A 21,347-nucleotide genomic window follows, 5' to 3' on the forward strand; every position below is an offset into this window, starting at 1 on the left:
GAGGAAAGTAATCACAGTCTAGCCCAATCCTCTACAACAGAAAAGAGTTCCCTACAATTTAACATCCAAACTTGCCTCTTATTCCAAAGTTTCATTTTGAACAAGTTTCACTGCATCTTTTAGAACACTGTGCTTTATAGTTTTTGCTTTGAATGTTTAGTCTAATTTTACTTCTATTCCTTCACTTGGGTCACTTCTGTTCTAGCACTTAATTATGCTCTTTTTTGATTAACACAAATCCATGCTTTCATTTGATATTTACACCTTCCTAAGACTCAAACACTTATTATATATCAGTCTAAATCACCATTTTGTGAAGACTTAAGTACACTTTTTCCTAGTAATTCTTCATTTGTCTGTCCTTAAGACACCTCAATAATTTTTTGTGTTCTTTAATTTTCCTGTAATTTGCATGAATAGTATTGAATTGCACATATTTATCCCCCTGTACTTTGCTGTTCAGTCACCTTTACTCTATTAATATTAGGATAATAGCTGGTATTCTAAAGTATAAACTGAAATTTAAAAGGCAAAGCAAATTTTGGCATGCACAGCTGTAAAAGTTTTCTCTATACATCAGACTTCTCAGTTTCCCAGGAAAGTAACAGTCCAGTACATTTATACTTTGAAATATCAAGCAACAAAGCTTTCTTTTACTTTGGGGACGGTGGGCTTCATCACCACCACTTACATTTTCAAAATACTTTCTTTTTGTTCCATCTCAATAAAGACATACCATGACCTACATTTGCAATAGAGTGCAGCAGAACAGTAGCATATTTCCATGTACATATTTTTTCTATAAACACTTAAACAAACTGTGTACTTGTGGTTTGCTTGTGGCCTGCAGAGAAGCCTGCAGTGGGTTTCCACTGAATAATCCCAGTCTTGCAGAAAAAAAGGAAACATGCTGTTACCTGGAATGAGGATGAAAAGGAGAAGATAGCAACTATAAATTCCTCTAAGAGGTAGTGACCACTTTACTGGTTTTTTCCAAGATTTAACATCTAAATTGTCCTCTGTACATTGATTTGATTAGATTTAGATTTGAGAGACAAGAAAGCCCTGGGCAAAACTGTAGTAGAGCTGTAAACAGATTCTCAAGGGAAATGAAATAAAAATTCTCTGTGCTGAGGATTCCTAGTGGTAAAGAGATGTGTTCCTTGACTATGAATTATATTTGAATTGAGGCTAAGAGAAAGGAAATTTTAGAGCTGTTGTCATGTGGGTCTGGGAAACATTTTTCCAGGCCAGCCAGGACTGATATTTAGGATATCTTCTGGGGAATAATATATCTCTGGAGAACGTGGGTGCCCTGGACTGTGGCTCAGCCAAGCTTTATGGACAGGGCTGAGTTGTACAGTCTGGAGTTTTGGCAGGATGGGGCTGGGACAAGTCTTCTAAAGCAATCTAAGGCTTGATGCTTGTGTCTGGGCTGAAGGGTGTCTATTCCAGCTTTGACTCTTGCCTTGGGGATCAAGGGATTGATCTCCATCAGAAATTTTTTCATCTAATCCCTATCTTCCCTTGTGACTCTCTCTTAAAGGTGACGCACAGCAGCTGCACAACCAAATGGCAGTAACTGTTATAGTGAGGTGCAGGCTACAGCTTGGTGCACCATGTACAACTTTCCACTTATCTATTTTTTACTCACGCGTAAAGACATAGCAGACATCTCATCCATTCATGGACCTGTATGGCAACTCTCAGCCCAGATTTTGCTTGAGATGCTCAATTTCCCAGATTAGTCATGTTCCAGCTGGGGCTGACACTGAAAAGGAGTAAGAAGGTGACAGTGATAAGGCCCTTTAAAAGGTAATAGAATTTTTTCTAATTTTTCTAGTATACAGTGACTAGGTAAATAAATTTTGGGCAATATCCTGATAATAAACAACTTCAATTCTTCATTTATGTTTTTTCTTTTTATATTCTTTTATATCTTCTTTACATTATGAGAGCATATATACACATGAATCCACAAACATCTACTGCCAAAATATGCACAACCTAAGATGCATTAAAATTGCAATTGTCAAGAAGTGTTTAAATTCTCCCATACTTAAGTTCAGATTCTTTCACTGACCTGAAATACGGAAGAAGATTTTTCTTTTGATGGTGTTAAATATAACAGAAATTTAAAGATAATTAAGTGGTGCTCTGTTGCACTACGGAGAAGAATACAGTGAAATATTTTTCTTCTCTTTCTGAAACATCAGAAATAACACTCATGAGAGTATAAGAAGAGTTCGGTAAATTAATTGTTTGTGTAGGATAACAGGAATCCTAAGAGGGCAAAAATATTTAGCCTTAGTTTTGGCTGGAAGAGTGTTATTTTATATTGTTTCGTTGTTGTTGGGGTTTTTGTTTGTTTGTGGTTTTGGTTTTTTGCTTTAACACATTTAGAGAAGCTGGAGTAATATTCTCATAATGAAAAATTTGTTGCTAAAGCAACCAGAATTTATTCACTCTTTGCTCCTAATCAATGCTCAAAGGTTAAAGGATTTTCTAACACAATGGAAGAAAATTAAAAACAAGCACACATCTATCAGTCCTGCTGAATGTTGCATTTATAGGTGCTAATGAATTTATTCTTTTTTTCCCTGCATAAAATGCATCTTTTCAGAGCTTGGTTACGATTCCCTAATTAAGAATTCACAAATGTGCCATGTAAACGTGCATAATTTATTCCCATCATATTGAAGGTCTGGGAATTTTGCCAGTGAATGAAACATTGTATTCCATAGGAACAACCAAATGAATACTTCTGTGTCTGATATGAGAGATTCATTCCTTAAACTGACGTAGTCATAAATCTAAATTAGAGCAAACTGTGCAGTCAGGTTAATATCTAATCAGTCTTTCAGCTTGGGACTTTAGAGACTTGAAATGCTGATTACTTAATAAGGCAAAGAATAGCCAAACTTTTAAAGACAGATATGAATGAGCTTTGTTGTCAACCTACTTTCCTATTTGGAAAACAGAAGCTGGTGTTGCCACTAATCTCTGCTTTTTTATGTGCTCCAGAAAGCAAGTTTGGGACTTTGATGACTTAAGGGGGTTTTTGTCACGTTAGAGTTGCCAACAGCTGCCTTAGTGCAGAGCCAGGGAATGAGGCAGACGTGTGACCAGATGGAAGAGTAATCGCAAGGGGATTGATCTTACAAGAAAAATTAAAGAAAAATAAAAAGAAAAAAATGTGTCTCAATATCACTGGCTTCTGGCAGCATGATCACAGCATCACGAGCCTGTGTCCTTCCAAAAAATCCCATCAAGGTTCCACATACACTTCAATAGCAATAAGCCCATGTCATAGGCTGTATTCATTTCTACCTGGAGAATGACAGTATGTCACTCTTCTTTATTTAATGGTGACAGAAAAAGCAGTCAGAGTATAATCTGGAGTTCTGGCTTCTCACACTTCTCCCTTCTTCTGTTTCACATATGCTGTAACAAATTGGCTTTCTGTGCTATGCCCCAAGTGCCTAATGTAAAATAGAATCCAACTGGTGAAACTGAATAGGAGACACTGATTTCATACTCAGGGGCTCATTTTTTACAATTATCTTAGTATTTGTGACCTCCTTTAAACCGTAGAGGTTCTTGTATGAACTCAAGAAACCAAGTCGGTAACAGTATAGAAATCTGGCTTTAATCTGGCAGGGAATGCAAACATATCAGAGATGCACTAAAATTTGTCCTGCCCACTATATTTTATACAAACACTTGCTTCCACTGCTGATTTTTCCACTAGGTAATAATTTGCCTTTAAAATTTTCACTATCATCCCTCTCCAATGTGCCCATGGATATAAAAGTAACAACATGGTTTTGTTGGATAAATTAGTGCACACATCATGACATTGAAATATGTAATGAAATCCACAGAAAAAGATGCATCTGATTTATGTCTCTGAGGTTAACAACTTTTTTTTCTTTTTATTCACCCCCCTTTTTTTTTCTGAGAGAGAATATAGTTGATGTTCTGAGATATTTAAAAAGCATTTTAAAGAAAAGACATTAAAAAATGAGGAGAAGGAATGGCCTTTCCAGCCCCCTCAATATCTGAAAGTTCAAGGTAGACTTTTCAGCCATTTCATTCTGGTTAACATATTCTGTGGCATTCACATTTTCTGAAAAATCCCTTTGCCCAGGGTTTTTCTCCTGGGAAGCTGAGAAGTCTCAGAGAAAAAGGAAAACAATTATTATCTCATTTGTGTCTCCTGTGATTTGCTCCTTTGGAATGGGGTTGTAGATTGTTTACCAGCAGGAGATTTTTTCATGGTTTTCTGGTGTGAGTTATTTTGACTCAAAGGCCAATCAGTGCCAAGCTGTGTCAGGACTCTGGAAAGAGTCACTAGTTTTTATTATTATGTTTTTAGCATTCTGTAAGTATCCTTTCTGTATTCTTTAGTATAGTATTCTTTAATATAATATGGTATCATAAAATAATAAATTAGTCATCTGAGAACATGGAGTCAGATTCATCATTCCTTTCTTCATTGGGGCACCCAGCAAATACAATAATATTTGAACACTGAATTAATTTTAAAAAAATAGTCCCTCTTGCAAATATTATTTAGGAGTTTTGAAATTCATAGAAAATACATGAATATCCCAGGAAGTGTTCAAGAAACAACTGGACATGGCACTTAGTGCTGTGGTTTATTTGTCATGATGGTATTTGGTCAAAAGTTGGACTCAATGATCTTGGAGGTCTTGTCCAGTCTTAATGATTCTGTGATTCTATATGCTAATCCTTGGGATAAAATTCTAAGTTAGCCAAAGTAAATGATCTATCTCTACCCTAAAAATTCAAAGTGTATGTTAATGCACCCATGATTTGCCTGGTTTTGGAGTCAACTCTCTCAGAAGAATCTGAGCAAACCAGTGCAGCAACACCTCTTAGCTATGACCACTCAGTGAGAAACTGTCAAGAAATAAAGCATAGCTTTCCCACGAACCTCAGGTTCTCTGTGTTAACTCAGCAGTATACATCTGAAACCAGTTGGGACTACACAAGGAAGTTAATCACTTTGAACCTCTTCAAGTTTTACAACAGAGTAAGACTTGCTGCTCTTTAAAGTAAATTCTTAATAAAAGTGAATGGAGAATTTGCTTATATTCATCAACAGAATGGTAATTGCAGCAAGGACTGCACAGAGAGTGCTTTGAATGAGTGAAAATGTGCAGAATTTGTACTTTGGTAGAAATTTACAGCACTCTTTCTGTGGAGCTGTTTAGCAAGACTGCCAGCATGGGTCAAGAAAGATGGAGAAATTGTCTCATTTTAGATTTTAAGTCTGCTTCTGCACTCGGGTGTAGATCACTGGTCTATTGAGAAGGGACAGTGAACTGGAATAACCTCTAAGAGAGGAAGAAAACCTCTCCCAGCAGCCCTCCTGTGTGAAGGTGGGGGTTTTAGAAGGAGGGAGAAAGATGAGTTTTCTCAACCACGGGAGGAATAAATTTGAATTATTAGGTCTTCTAACAGAAAATAAGAAATTTAGCTTAATGATATCATGGCACATAGTATCGCCATTCATTTCAAAATCTCTGATTCACACCTGATCTTTCCTAAGACAAAGTAAAAGTTATCATATCCTACATTTTACTAGAATATCTGAACTTTTTAAATTTTTTTTTCACATCATATAGGCACCTTTTACATACCTGACACCTTTTGCTTCATCTTGTTCTTTTGGTTTTTGGGTTGATTAAACTCTATGCATTTTTCACCTTAAAAAGGAATAATGCTACATTCAGTCCCATTTTAAAATTTAAGTTCAAAGCCCGGTGGATAAAACACCAGGATGTCTTCCACCTAGACTAGTGGTATTTAAAATTTATTTAGACAGTTCCAAAATATTCCAGCTAATTGAAATGTGATCCTCTGCTAGATGGTTCACAGTATTTAACAGCAGTTAGTTTCCTGTGAACTTACATCTAAAGAGAATTATAGAAGTAAATGAAATAAAAATAAGATATTAAAAAATGAAAAACTTAATAGTAAGAGAGAAAGAAAGAGAAAGAGAAAGAGAAAGAGAAAGAGAAAGAGAAAGAGAAAGAGAAAGAGAAAGAGAAAAAAAACTCCATACAATGCTATTTAATGTTTGTTTTTTTTTTTTTTTCCCTCTCTGTTTGTTTCAAATCACTAATCAAAACCACTTCCCTACAAGTAGGCTGAAAGCAGAATTTAGTTGTTAGGCTATATTTTGAACATCTTGAGATAGATGGTGGAGGAGAACTCAAAAAGAACCATCATTGCACATCACCCTTCTCCCACAACGCAAAGGAGCTGCCAACAGCTCCAGCCTGAGGACTGAGCTTGTTGCTGAAGGAGTCAAGACCCTGCATGAGGTCAGCATTGCAATCTGGGACAGAATCAGTGCAGATCCAACATGGAAAACCCACACTAGAAGGAATTGTGTCATTTCCAAGCCACTAAATAGAGGCCGCTGGTGTTTAAAAACGAAGTCCAATACAGTGCAGCATTACAACTGTGATTCAACCAAGTCAGGGATGTAAGAAACTACCAGAACTGTAATAAATGTCCCAAAAGGTAAAAATTTAAAAACTCAAAACATTGGCAATGACTGTCAACAAAATAACATCAACCTTATAAGTACCTTGTAAACCTAATATTCTAACAGTTCAGGAGAATGACTTTATACTCTGTATTCACTGCACATGATAAAAATTTCCTTCTCTCAGTCAAAGAAAGCAGACAAAGCTGTAAGATAATTCAAATGGCTCTCCTTGCCTAACCACGAATGATTTTTGGTATCTAGGTTTTCCTCAGTTGCTGGTAATTTTGGTACTAATTGGACATATTTTAAAATCACTTGATTTTTCAAATAACCCAAACTTCTAACATTTCAAAATACATTATGAAAAGGAATGCTTAATTATCTAACCTAGTATTAACACTGGCTTCAAAAAATTTACAATTAAAAAGGTTACAAATTAAAAAAAAAAGAACAAATAAATTAAAAAATAAAAAATACATTGCATCTCATCACTTGATATATAAAAAAGTATAGTGAAACAAAAATTTAAGGAATCATTTTATTGTTTTTCATAAGAGTGAACCATATATTTAAATCACTTTTATCTCTAGTTTAGATTTCCAGTCTAATAAACAAATAAAATATTTTTAAAAATTAAAATAGAAATGATACTCAGTATCAATCAAACATAACTATTTATAAATCCTCTTCTGACTCCAGTAGATTAACTGGTGTCACTGCAGTAGAATAAATATAAATTATTGTAATCTGAGAAGATTTATAAACAAAAAATGAAAAAGAGTTGTAAAAATGCCATGGTATCTGTGTGATCTGTTTGTGCACAAATATTTTGGATGCTGCAATATTAATATGTCTCAGAGACCCCTCTTGTCAAAAAAAAATCTGATATGTTGTACTGCCTGGTGAAAAGCCAGGAAAAAGATTGTTTATGTTTTTCAATTTAATTGCTTGTAATGCTGAATCAATATTAATCACACTAGCTGGCAAATAGGTAAGCGAAATCAAGAAAGTCTACAGTAGAAACAGCAATATAACATTGAATTCATACAGCTGCAACTTGACAGCAGTGACTGCATATTTGAAAATCCATTCTGCTTCCTCGCATATGCATATGGTTACAGCTTGCTTTTCAAATAAATCTGATCAACATTTTGTGGTATTTGAACATTTTCCCATCTGGTGGATTGTTCATAAAACTCATTTTCCCTGATTTAGTGAGGCAAGGAACACACCAGACTGAATGGTTTTAGATTTGTATTTGGAACTTCTGGGTTTTTGCAATCCCTCATATGTCCCATAGTACATTCCTAATTTTCCAACAGATTAATTTATGTTTTAAAGCTAATAAGCCAGGTGTCATGGTACTTGACTATTCTTTGCTGTATTATGGTATTTTATGGTGAAGGGTCATGCTCACTGGGTCTCTGTGTGTTTTATTCCAAAAGAAAAAATTAATTTAATTTTTAGAGGCATTTTACTTCTTTACGATAATGCTCAATCTTCTAAAATGAGTCTGACTATCCCCAAAAGTATTAATTAGTCCACATGTAGCTCTTGCTTTCATGGCACAAAATACTGCTTGTGACTCTAATGATCCAAATTAAGTAATATTTTTTTTTTAAATTAAATTAAGGCATTAGTATTTCCTGTACTGATTTTTACCTCAAGAGTCTTATGGTTTAATGACACCCAAAAGCTTGCACAGTGCAGCAATTAAGACAACATGGGAATATCTTAGTAAATATCTCAACAACACACCTGTGATATGTTGCAAAAACTTCTCTTTCTGATCACTAGAAAGTATGCTAACACTGTGTAGAATCCAGATATTTAGTGTTCACTTCAAACCCTAAATCAGCCCACTGGTTTATAGAAAACTGCAAAAAAGATGGAAATTCTCATTTTGAAATATCCATATTCACATGATACATGTATCTTCTTCTGATCCAAAACATTTTCTTTAGTCTGTGACTGGTCATCCTGAGCTGACAAATATTTTCCTGTCATTGCTTTTGTCCCCAGTAATATTCTTTCCACGAATGTGGTATATTTCTAAATTTCTTATTGGCTTGACACTACACGAGACTGACAGTGCTGTCCATGCTGCCAACCTCCCACGTGGCCCTCAGTGATTAGAGCAGATCCAAACAGATATAAGTGTCCCTTTTTGGATGGCCTACACGATGCCACTTTTGCATTATTAAAACATCAGTCATGGTAGAACCCTTGTAGTGTGCAGGATTCTGCTGAAGCAAATGAAGTAAAATGAACTTCTCTGTTAAACCAATAGAAAACATGCTAAGTTTCAGTATTCTCCTCTTGCTTCTCAGCTATTACTCACTTATTTGACAGAATTTAAAATGCTTTTCTTATTACATTATATAGCATTTAAAACCACCCTCCAATAATGCTGACAATATTTTCTTTAAAGAAGCATCACTGTCAGACATTTTCAGCTGCTCTACATCAGTCCTGTGTAAAAGATTTCTACATTTTAACAGGAAAAATCTCCCTTGTATTTTTGGGAATTGTTCTCTAACTTACTTATTTCTTTACAGATCAATTAATATTGCTGGTTTTACAAATTTTCACTGAGTATGCCTTTGACTTAGTTCATGCAGCAGGCCCCAGCAGGTTGGTTGTAGGGTACAGAAGACTCATAAATGATAAATGCTTTTGAATGAAAATTTTTTGCTCGGTTGAAAGCTGCTGGATATATTTAGTTGGTTTTGATAAAAAGTATGATTGCTATCACCCCATGTTTTTAAATGAAAGTGATAATGGCAGCTATGTCCTCTGTTAATCTGGTTGTTGATGGGTTGTATAAAATGTGGTGTGAACACAAAACAGATTGAGCTTCACAGATATTGCAGCTGGGAGAGACACATAACAAGTATATTACATACAAGCTGCTGTGTCAGACACTCTGTTTCTCAGATCAAGCAACTTGGACATGCACTCCACAAGAAATATAAACACCTTGGGAATTTAAAGGATTAAAGTATTGATGTGTATGGATGCCCTGAAGACTAAGCTGTGAGGCAGGTTTTGAACTTCGTCCTTTGTGTCACTTGGGTACATGCATGTAAGTAATACTTTAGATATCAAGAGTCTGTATCTGTCCCAAAATCTGATTTTTGAGGAGATTTAACCTTCTGGAAACTGTTAATCTGAAAATCCTAATCTATTGTGTCATTCATTTTATCTCATGTGAACTCTGTGTTCTATTTAAGCACCATTTTATTTTTCCAAACTTTAATAGGCTGGTGATTGTAGGAAATGTTTAGCTGGAGAACAGTTGAAGGACAGCTACCCTTACATCTTAAATCTTGCTTATGAGGCAAGATAAAGCTTTAAAGAAGAGAAGTAAATCCAAAAAAAGGCAATAAAAGGTAATTTAATTAGAGACCTGGCAACAAAAGTATGGTTTTTATAGCATCATCTACTGATAAGTACACTTTCACCTTCCTCTGCAACAGACCTTGCCTGTTTTACATCCAAGAATTTCTTGGCATCACTGAGCAAAAACCTCACACGTTTAATATAGACCATGGATGTAGGTAGTTTAGCAGGATTAAGTATTAGCACATCAAAACCACTTGGAGTATATTTCATAAAGCAAATTAATGCAGGTAGTCATTATAGAAACAGGTATATTAAAACAGAAACAAGGCCATGCATCCAGCTTCATTGCAAATCTTAAGGAACATGCCTTTGCAGTAATATATTACTTGACCTTCAGCACCAAATATCCATTAGACATTTCTAGCTGTCATTCATTCTAAATTAGTAAAGCATACAAAGTGATTTCCTCTTGCGAATTGACATGGTTTGGATCATCACCAAAAGCATACAACTACCTCATTGAGTGCCTAATCCACTTTTCCTTGATAATGAGGCTTTGCACTTACATTTCACTTTATCTTTTCAAAGATTTCCACAAAGTTCTTCGCAGTGCTTCCTCTCTACAGAGGGAAAGGTGAGTTTACACTCTGGAGACACCATACATATGAACTGGACAGGCAGTTAGATTCTACTGTTTGAAGCTATTTTTGTTGTTCTTAAGGTATTTTTAGAAGTTCTTATAGAATATGACCAAGGGAGTTTGTGCAAGTATTATAAGCTATGAAATTCTTTCAAAGCTAAAATATGTAGCTGGTGACAGGTAGATGTCTGGTGAGGAACAATTGCACCCTGTTCATTTCACCATCATTTGCCTCACCAGGTAGTTTAGAAGAAAACAGCTGCTGACCTCACCTTATTTTAGGGAGTTACAGCCTCAAATCCCCAAGTAAATGGATTTGTTTGGCACACAGGTTTTTTTTGCTAAAAACACAATATGCAATTTTTCCAAAAGAATGTTGTTTCCATACACTTAGAGATGAAGCATAGGTTGTCTAATAGTTCTGCAGGATAAAAACAAATACTTAGAGCAGACAGTCCTGTGTGCTCTTTCTCCCATGATCCAGAAGCCCTTTTGTTTTAATCAGTGCTGGTAGAGACCCTTGTTTCTCCCCCTTCCCAGCCCTCCTTATGGCCACACATCCTAACATCTCTATTATAGCCTTTTGTTTGGAACTTTTCCACTTTCAATCCATCCAAAAAATGTTATTATCAAATCAATGGTGTTTAATGTGGCCATGCTCACTTTGGAGTTGGCCAATAGCTGAGTAGGCTGATTGTCTCATTCACTGTCAACTTTCAGTAACTGAAAAAATTCCCCAAAGCTCTTGCCCATAAGCCCTTTATCAAATCCATATCACATGTGACTCTTGTTCTTCAGTTTAATAACACTTTAAGGCTTCTAATTTCTGAAAAAGTTAGTTATGTAACCACTATCTTAATACAACATAAGAGATTCCTTTCTTTCTAATTTAGAGCTGAACCCATGGGAATACAAATCTCAATCATAATAATAATAATAAAGCAACCATAAAATGTTCAGTACTGTACTGTTTTAAGAAAACTCAAACTGATATTCTTCATGTCCTGCTGGACGATTATCTCTCTAGAATAAGTACTCCATGTCTCCAAAGTATGAGTGCAAAAATATGTATCTGTGGACATGTAGGGTGAGCGTAGAGACATTATCATTAATTACTTCTGAACAGCAGTGAAAGTGCTTCAAGGTTGTTTGCAGCCTGCAGAATTCTCAGTTTCTCCATGCAATGTATCACAAGGGAGAGATTTTTGAAGAAATACCAGCATTAAAAAAAAAACCCTAAACAATATGATATATGACTAATCTCTGCTTTGCAGATGTTAATGCTTCTGCTTTTAACAGTAAAAGAGAAAAAAATGAAAGGACAGCTAAAGAAGGCAAATCTGGTCAGTTCATAAAGTAAAAGTAATAATATTTGTGTTGAAGAAAAAGTATTACATAATCTGAGCAGATGGAGTGCTTTGCACACCCCACCCCACCTCCATTCCCCAAAACAGATACTGCAAATCTGAAAATTTTCACATTAAGTCAAACCTTTTTTAGGCTTCTGCACATAGTCCAAAAGTCATATGTGATACTTCCAAAATGCTAAATACAATAAAAGTGCCTTCCACAAAATGCTAGATGCAATGCTACCCTCTGAAGATATAATCTCAGTTTGTGCCCATCAGAAGCAAGAGTGCTCTAATAATGTAATGATTTTGAAATCTGCTTATAAATAAAGAAATAAATTTTAAATTATGGAAATAATTTGGGTTTGTCTTTATTTTAGTTTAGAATAAAAATATTTAGCCCTTTTATTTTGTTCACGGTTTAAACAAATCATGAACATATGCATGTGTCAACATACATAGGTGCTAATTGAAAAGAGACCATTCACATTTTTCAAAATATTACAAAATAGCAGGACAAAGTTTATTCCCCTGCCTTCAACTGGCTCAAGATCTCCAGTGTGGAAAAGGAAAAAAATACAAAGGATGTAATAAATACATTAAAAATGACAAATCACTATAGTGCCTACTTACTTAAAATGGAAAATGACAGACTACTAATGTTCTTTCTGAAGGAAAAGGTTAAAGGGGAAACACAAACATGCTTTGAGTAAGCAGGCAGAATGATGGAAAGTCTCTGTCCTTTTGTTAAATGAATATAAAATTAAAAGTGTGTGGAGTAACAAAATGCAAAAGACTTCTATCTCCATACACCAGCAGAGACCTTTTCATTTTGTCTTTGTGTTCATTTGTTGTTTTCTTTTCTCCAATCCCAGCTTTTATGGAGTCTGAATAACATTTGTAGATATATCAAGTGTGGGCCGTTGTCTGACTTATTTTTCATGTTGAATGAATCTTCACTGTGAGAAAATATTTTCACCTACTCAACCCCAAGTTAAAAGTGTTTCATCATGTAGACAAACATTCAGTGGACACTCAAATACCCAAGTGTGTAAAATACAGGAATCTGGGTTGGATTTCATTGCTTTTTACATTTTGGAAATATTGTACATACCTTAGACGTCCCTCTAAATGTCATTCCAGAGGTCATTTAAAAAACAAATGACTTTGCTGCTGAAAATGTGGTTGAAAGATAAAACTGTAAGTTAATGCTTGTAAAAAATTAAGCTTTGATAATTTTCTGCTGATAAGGAATCTGCTCTCAGCAGTTGATATTTGAAATTATATATAATTATATTTAGATTTTCTATCAAATTGTACTCTAACATCCTTTCAAATATGGCAGCACTTGCCACCCATGTGACAGACATGGAAGCCATTCTCTGTCTGAGTGCACACTTGCAAGAGTTTTTTTTAGTTTTTTTTAAATCTTAACAAGGGTATACAGACCTTGGTAATACGAAATGGACTCCTTTATGTCACCAGAACCTAGAAAATCTTTACAAAGATTTAGCATAACTCTTCTTTTATACTAACAACTCCTTATCTTTGCCTAGCTGATTGTCTTTGTTTCTGTTTTTAACTATATCAAACACAGGAGAAAATAGGATTTTGACAGATTGAGTGACATTGTGAGAAGCCAGGGTGTTACTGTTAAAGCTTAAACAGTGGGGAAAGGGAATAAGGGTAAAGGCAGCTACAAAGGATTTGTACACTAAATAAACCCTGCTACATCAGGTTGTGCTTCCCACACATAGTACAGGGCCAAAAAATCACATGTGCATGCTGCAGGTACAAGTAAGTCCAGACAAAGCATCAAAAGCATGAGGGTATTTCTGAACACTTGACTGCAATACTGTTAACCCCCCAACATATTTCAACATTTTGATGTACATTCCTACTCCTCTTCAGGAGTTGTGAACAGTTTGTACATGGAATCAATTGCCAGAAAACAGAAAACTGTTGTGACACAAGAGGCTGCAGTCCAGTTGAGCTACAAACTTCCTGAGAGCTTGTACAGCAGTGAAGGCCCATGCTCAACCCCACTTAATTTTGGGTTGCTGGCTGCAGGGTTCTGTAAGGCTGAAGGCTGATGTTATTGTCACAAAAGGAAACAGGAGCTCCAAGGGCACTGCTTAAACCACCAGCTAAAGACAGAGCTAATTACAGCTGTTGTTCTCTATCGTGGTTTAACCCCTGCCAACATCCAAGCCTCAAACAGTGGCTTGCTCACTCCCACACCAGCAGGATCAGAAAAAGAATCAGAAAGGCAAATGATAAAAAACTTGTGGGTTGAGATAAAGACAGTTTAATAGGGAAATCAAAAGCCACACACACAAGTAAAGCAAAACAAGGAATCGTTTCACTGCTTCCCATGGGCAGGCAGCTGTCCAGCCATCTCCAGGGGAGCAGGGTCCCATCACATGTTTAATTCTACCTCAGGAAAACCAGCACAACTTTTAATGGTAAAGGTGTATCTATGCCTTAAAACTCAATCACCTCACTGGTAAGTTTTTGGACTACATCAAGCTCCAGAGATTCCAGTGGAACGCAGATGTTCTGTCAGAGAGTCACAAAAAAGTTTGTGGCTTCAGAGTGGGGATACACAACATTGCAAATGTTAGAAAAAGAAGGTGGATAAAGCAGGAGACAGGAAACACCTTACACAGGGATGTGACCTGAAAGAAATGAATCCTATTCCTTCCTTGTTGTATTCCATTTTATTTAAATGGTATGCCCTGTCTCACCCCTCCGAAATGTATGGTACATTCTAAACCTGTGGTCCTGCCCTGAACCATCCTGTATCTGCAATCCCATTGGCCCAAGTCTGATTCCGCACCCACTTCAATTCCCCTCTTAAGCTGTGCTAGAGGATCAGTCTGGTCTTAGCCCTTCCTCGCTCTCAGCCTCTTCCCCCCTCTTGCCCCTTCCCTCCCCGAGGCTCCCCCTTCCCCCCTTTTCCCTCAGTAGCCATGCTGTACCCGGGTTTGGGACCCCAAATAAACCTTCATCTGCTCAGCACCCTCAGAAGCCGTGTGGAGTCTCCTTGCCTGCCTGCTGCTGCCAGCCAACTCACAGCCTAGGGGGCCCTCCGGGGACATCCCCGGGGTGCCCCACCTCAAAATGCACCCCAACACTTCCTTATCTCAAGCAATTTACCAGGGCTGCCAAGGAGTGCCTCCTACTTGTACTGTAAATATTTTGCATCCTCCAATAAAATTAAACTATGTTTTCTGCTGTAAAAGTTAGGAAGACCCTTTTTTTATTTCAAAACTTACCTAAAACAAAATAGAGTTTGATATAATACTCCACCAAGATATGAAGACCTAGAAGTCATGTTTTCCATTTCCTTGAATGAGGATTTAAATCTCAGTCTCTGTCCTTTCAAGAGAGCTCCTAAATCAAGTGTAATCTTTGCTACTTGGGAAAAACATCACACAAAGTAATTTAGCTTTTGCTACTGAAGCTGATCCACATTGTCTGGATTATTTAGACATTTGGAGGGAAAGAGTGACAAAACTAGAACAAGAAAAATTGTGATTCTTTAGCCTGATGGACATACATCTCTCTAGAGACAGTGGAACTGCAGATTATGGTCCCTGCTCTTACATAATGACTTATTGGAGCATGTCACATTTCAGCCAGAAAAATCACAAAGACAGCAGGACATTTTATTAGGAAGGAGAAAAAAAGAGTTTAATCTCTCAAAGTGCAACATCTGGTGACTATTGCTTATATTTTCTGATGTTGGATTAATATCATCACACATCCAATGTGGGTGCATTTGAACTGTAATCTAATTAGATATTGAAAGTATTCCAGTGTCACTTAGCCAAAATATCACAATATTGTTTTTGTTTGCAGTCATAAGCTGCTGCATTTACTGACACTGTGTTGTTGTACCAATCTTTCCTTCACCAAGGTCCCATAGTTCTGCAGTAAGCAGCAGGAGGGTACTAATCCTCTGCAATAGCACTTCAATTTTCTCATTACAAAAATTGGCTCCATTCTCCTGGCTTAGGCAAACCCAGTGTCGCTCAGACCTTGGGGGCCATAGATTGGGAACAGCGAGAGCAGAAGAAGCGCCAACTGCAACAGCAGATAGATATTTTAGCAGCAGCTGTCTGGTTGTGTGTGCTCCTCCTGGATATCAGTTTAAATGCTCCAGCTCAGCCAGCATGAGGTGTTTGCCCCACGACACATTACAGAGCCAAGTAAGAGTAGGATGGTCTTTAGAATGAAGCAACAAGCAGTGTCATAACAGCTCTGCAGATTTTTAGCATCTTCATATATTCTCAAATGCACTGAAAGAGTAATCAGAGTAATGATAGAACAGTAGCAATATAGGTACAAAATTATAAACCAAAATAATTTTAAAATCACACCTTGTAGTTGTACCGAGGCTTTTTAACAATGCATGTCACTGCTTTTAAGTTTCATAGCATAACTGAGAGGAAAGCAAATTTCACTAGGCTGATTGTGACAGTGAGCAAACTGAAACAGAGAAGTCCATCTTTCATGAGCGATTAAATGGCACAAAGCAAAAGAGCGGCAAAGTCTCTTAACTAAAAGCTTTGTGCTATTCTATTAGTTAGTTAGTTCCATTCAAGGAACATAATGAGTCATTTATTCCTTAATTTATTCCATTTCATTTTTTTCCATTTTAGTATTCACATGCAGCTTTGTGTACAGAAAGAAATTAAAACCAAGAGTTCCTATTAAATTGCTCATTAAATTTGTGTAAGTCTTGGAAGGTATGGGGCTCCTCAACCTTGAAGTCTGAGCACTTAATGCATTGAATCCCACAATCGTAGAATGACTTGGGTTAGAAGGGACCTTTAAAGGTCATCCAGCCCAACTCCTCTGCAAAGACTGGGAACAACTTCAACAAGAGCAGGTTGCTCAGAGTCCTATCCAACTTGACCTTGAATATTTCCAGAGACGGGACATCCATGATATCTCTGTGCAACATGTCATAGCATTTCATCACCACCATATTTTTTGGTAAAAAAAAACCCTCCAAATTTCCTTATATTGAATCTAAATTGAGTCCTCTGTAAGTTTAAAACCATTACTCTTCATCCTGTTGCAACACACCCTGATAAAAGTTTGTCCTCCTCTTTCCTAAAATCCCCCTTTGAGTACTGAAGGGCTGCAATAACAACTCCTCAGAGACTCCTACAGACTGAACAACCCCAATTCTCTCAGCCATTCCTCATAGAAGTGCTCCATCCCTCTAGCCAACTTTGTGGCCCTCCTCTGAACCTACTATGAGAGTCCTCCATGAGACGACTATGTATTTTGTTAAATAATAATAATGCATAATTGCACTATGCAGTGACACTACAGGTAATCATCCATTATCTTAAATAATTTTATTTGATTTCTCTTGGCATCTCAAGACCTGCAAAATAAGATTTAAATTAGTAAGAATAATATTTCTGCTTTGAAATAAAAGCTGAAGACACATGAAAATAATATATACGTCCCTTATTAATAAAGAAAAAAAATCACAATACTGCTATTTGTTGTCTTGTAATGGCTGTTGGTTTTACCTATGCTTAGTTGCTAGTCTCTAGTCTACAGACTAAGTCTCTGGTCTAGCAGTGGAAATTATTAAATGTTCCGCATGGAATCAATCCCAAATTTAATAACTTTTGCAATACTTAATGTTGAAGTATCAGCTTTGTCCACTAATTTATAACTGAAACATAAGTATTCATAATAACCAATTCACCTCTTCAGAAAAATGTTGCTTCTTAATCCTTTGTTTTCTAAAACCCTACAAATAACTGTGTTTAAGTTCTCCGGGAGCAGCATAACAGTCAAACTCTAAGAATTGGTATAATATTTAATAAAATTTCCCACAATTTCTGGATAGGTAAAAAGTAATCAAATGCCTTAGAATTTGTCCAAGGTCTGACATTAACACTCTCCTTTCATAAGGGCATAAGAGTAGTGTTTCTGAATTTCAGTTTTATGTCCCCTTTCAAGCATAAGATCCCAATAAATTATAATAATGAACTTATCACTGATTCTTGAAGCTGGTCCATGCAGCTGAGATTCTCTGTCACTAATTTCTTCATGAATTTATCAGTGTTCTTGCCAGAGTTCTTGGCTGGAATTGTTCCTGGCCTTAAAAAAAAAAAAAAAAAAAAAAAAAAGAAAAACCCAAAACAAAACAAAACAACAACAACAACAACAACAACAACAAAAACCAACAAAACAAAAAAAACTACACAAACCATAATAAAAAATGAAAACGTTGATCCTACCAGAATCTATGGGAAGAAAACATCTAGCAATATAATTGATGTAAAACAGGAAACTGAGGTGCTTATAGGACTTTATAACTTCTCAGATAAATCACGTTTTATGCAATGACGACAGACAAGTTTGTTTGTGTTTTTTTTTTATTTTACAGGTTTAATTCCCACAACCCCTAATCCTCACCCTCCCCACACAAAGATTAAGAATGCTTAAACTTTCCCTTTTTCATGTTATCTATGGTATATTTTCAACTGTAAAAAAAAGAAAAACAAACAGTAAATCTGAAGCAAATTTTGATCTCTAAAAGAGTATACACTGACTCTGCCCTGATCAAAATGGACTTAATAAAGCTGTGTCTTTAAAGAAGAAAACAGAAGGGAGAAGTATATTTATTACTTTTGGGTTAATATTAATTACATATTTTCAAGAATGTTGTGGATTTAGAGAATTCCATGAGAAGCATGAACAGTATATTTAAACACTTTTTCAAATCAAATTAAAAAAAAAAAAAAAAAAAAGAACAAGATGCCTTTTATTTTCAAAAGTTTATTGCAAGGCTGTTTCTATTAACAAAAACTTATTTACAGGAATGCTGCTTTCCTGAAAATATTTTCAGGACAGAAACCAAAGCCTTTGGGGGTAAGAATAATAGACCTGCACAAAGACAGACAGCTTTCTGATTGAATATATTGAATTTTTAGTTTTACCCTTTTCTGTTTAATGGAAGAGAAGACACAGTACTATATTGTCTTGGTGACCAATCACAAATGATTAACTAAAACTTTATTCTGAAATCACGATATCATCATGAACCAGCTCACAAATAACACCTTTTCTGAAACATAATCACATTAAAACTTCTTAAGGTACACGGAGTAATAATTATGGCTTATGAAAAAAGTTTGTCTGATGATAATTCCTTAGCTAAAAACATGCCCCAGAGCTGTTTTTTAATAGTTATTAATTATAGGATTTCTTTAAAAATCAAAAGCTAGCACATAGCTCTCTGGATTCACTCAGAAACACTGATATCAAATTATTTTTTCTTCTATATCACTAATGGGATTTTCTTATGCCGCCTTGGGTTCATCTGAATGGCTCTTTTAATTCCAAGCCAGTCCCATCTCATTAACATGTGTGAAGTCATAACTTCAACTTTTCTGTTTCATGCAGAAACAGAAAATCTTTCTGCATGAAACCTTTAGAGATCTGATATCTCTCTTCTGCCTATCCACCATGGAGGAGTTCTTCACAGGTTGTGGTGATAACATGTCTCGGTTAAGGTGCTGTCCTCGTCAGATTTAAATTATTTCAGATTAGTCAAAGTTTCAGATTTAACTAAAGTAAAATTAGCCTTGTGTATATATATCCAAGGCCATAAATGTGTGTGAAAATATATCATCATCCACGTAGTATCCAAGCTACTGGTCATGTCCTAAGCAGACACTTTCCAAACCCAACACTGTTTTCCTAACGCTGCCCTAGAAAACACTTCCTCTACGTGCTGGTAAACCCACATTTGCTTTTCACACAAAAAAAAAAAGGGAAAAAAATGTAATTATTAAACTACAGAATTACTTACATGGGGGAAGTATTTCTCTCACTTATCCTGTTTTTTAGTGTGTTTTACCTGCATGGATAAATATTTGAGGTAATAAGCCAGAAGGAGGGCGAAAAGAGGATAATCATATATGCAAATCGCATATGAGAATGGCAATGAACCTATATGATCAGGAGTCAGAGATGCTATTCTAACACAGCTAACTAGTAACAGTGCCTCAGACACCTTTACTCTTCCCAGTGTGTTTTCAACCACGGTCTCTTACCCTCACTCTGTCAACACAGTGACCTTATATCTCTTTCCTGAAATGACAGTATTAATGGCACAAATAGATAGCGTTCATTGGCTAACTTTGAGGAATTAGGAAACTTGCTTTCACACATGCCAGGGTGTTTTACAGAATGATTTCTGTCTTCCCTCCCTGTTGGGATGAAGATGCTGTACAATGGCTGTTGCTGTGTAGCTCACCACCAGAATCTGTGAGCTAGAGACAAGCAGGTTCCTCCATGCATCTCACACGTTGTCATGGAAAATGCACCATGCAGGCAACCTAAAAGAGCAACACAGGGCTGTCTGGCAAAGCAACATTGCTCAGGAAAGAAAAAGTGTTTGAAAATACTGCTACAGCTGGCAGATAGTTAGGCAGGATATTCCTTATTGATCCACAACAGCACGTCCTTCAATTTAACATGTACATACTGAAAGGCAAGAAAAACTTTAACTAATTAGAACCAAACTCAGAGAGTTGGTTAGGATCAGATTATTGGCTGTTAGTCGGGACTGACATATTTTGCTCCTCTGGCTAAATGATAACAATGTGCCTCAGAAATTAATAATATCTGAGAATTTCTCATGCCAACTGAATTAATTTCTGTAAGTCAACTGAGTCTACCAATGAGAGCGGGAAGGGAAATAAAATTTTACCAGGAAACTTTTCCTATTCTCTAGTTCAAATAATGAGGAAACCATTTGACTATTTTGGCTTCTGTGCAATTATGTTTATTTAAAGAAACAGAATATACTTAATTATGTATGTGAATACTTGGCACGTATAATTACTACCCAACAGGCACACTCAGTTTGGGTTTGTTGGAATGCCAATGGGCTTTTATTAGTTCAGCCCATCATTCTGTTGTGAAATAGAAATGAAAAGTGGAAAATATGTTTTCCTTCTCTAGGGATCACTTCAGCTCCTTTTTCTCTTTATTTTATCAGACTTCTTGTTGCTATGGGGGTCTTGAAGGCCTATTATTAAAACACCCTGCAGTCCTAAGGGAAGAAAAGCAAGCTGGTGCTGCAGATGGAAACAGTGTGAATGGAATAAACTATAAGCACCAAAAAATTCCAATAAATGCAGCAAAATCTATGCATTAGTCTCTTTTGTTTCCAAAGTTCATCTAGAATTTTCAACTTTTACCTTTCACTTTTTTCTGAATATAAGATAATTCATAGTGCAATTCAAATATAAATGTACAAAAGAAAAAACCAGTTAGTTATGCTGGCTGTTCTTGCGTCTCCTTTTGCACAAAGCAAATTAAATTCAAGTTAATCTATTCCATACAGATATCCAACCTGGAGCAGGAATAGAATTAATATTAAATACTCATTGCAGAAATAATATCTTCATATCTCCTTCAGAAAAAGAAAGATAAAGAT

Source organism: Onychostruthus taczanowskii, unplaced genomic scaffold, assembly GCF_017590055.1.
Source record: "Onychostruthus taczanowskii isolate IOZ18803 unplaced genomic scaffold, ASM1759005v1 scaffold102, whole genome shotgun sequence".
Classification (NCBI taxonomy): domain Eukaryota; kingdom Metazoa; phylum Chordata; class Aves; order Passeriformes; family Passeridae; genus Onychostruthus; species Onychostruthus taczanowskii.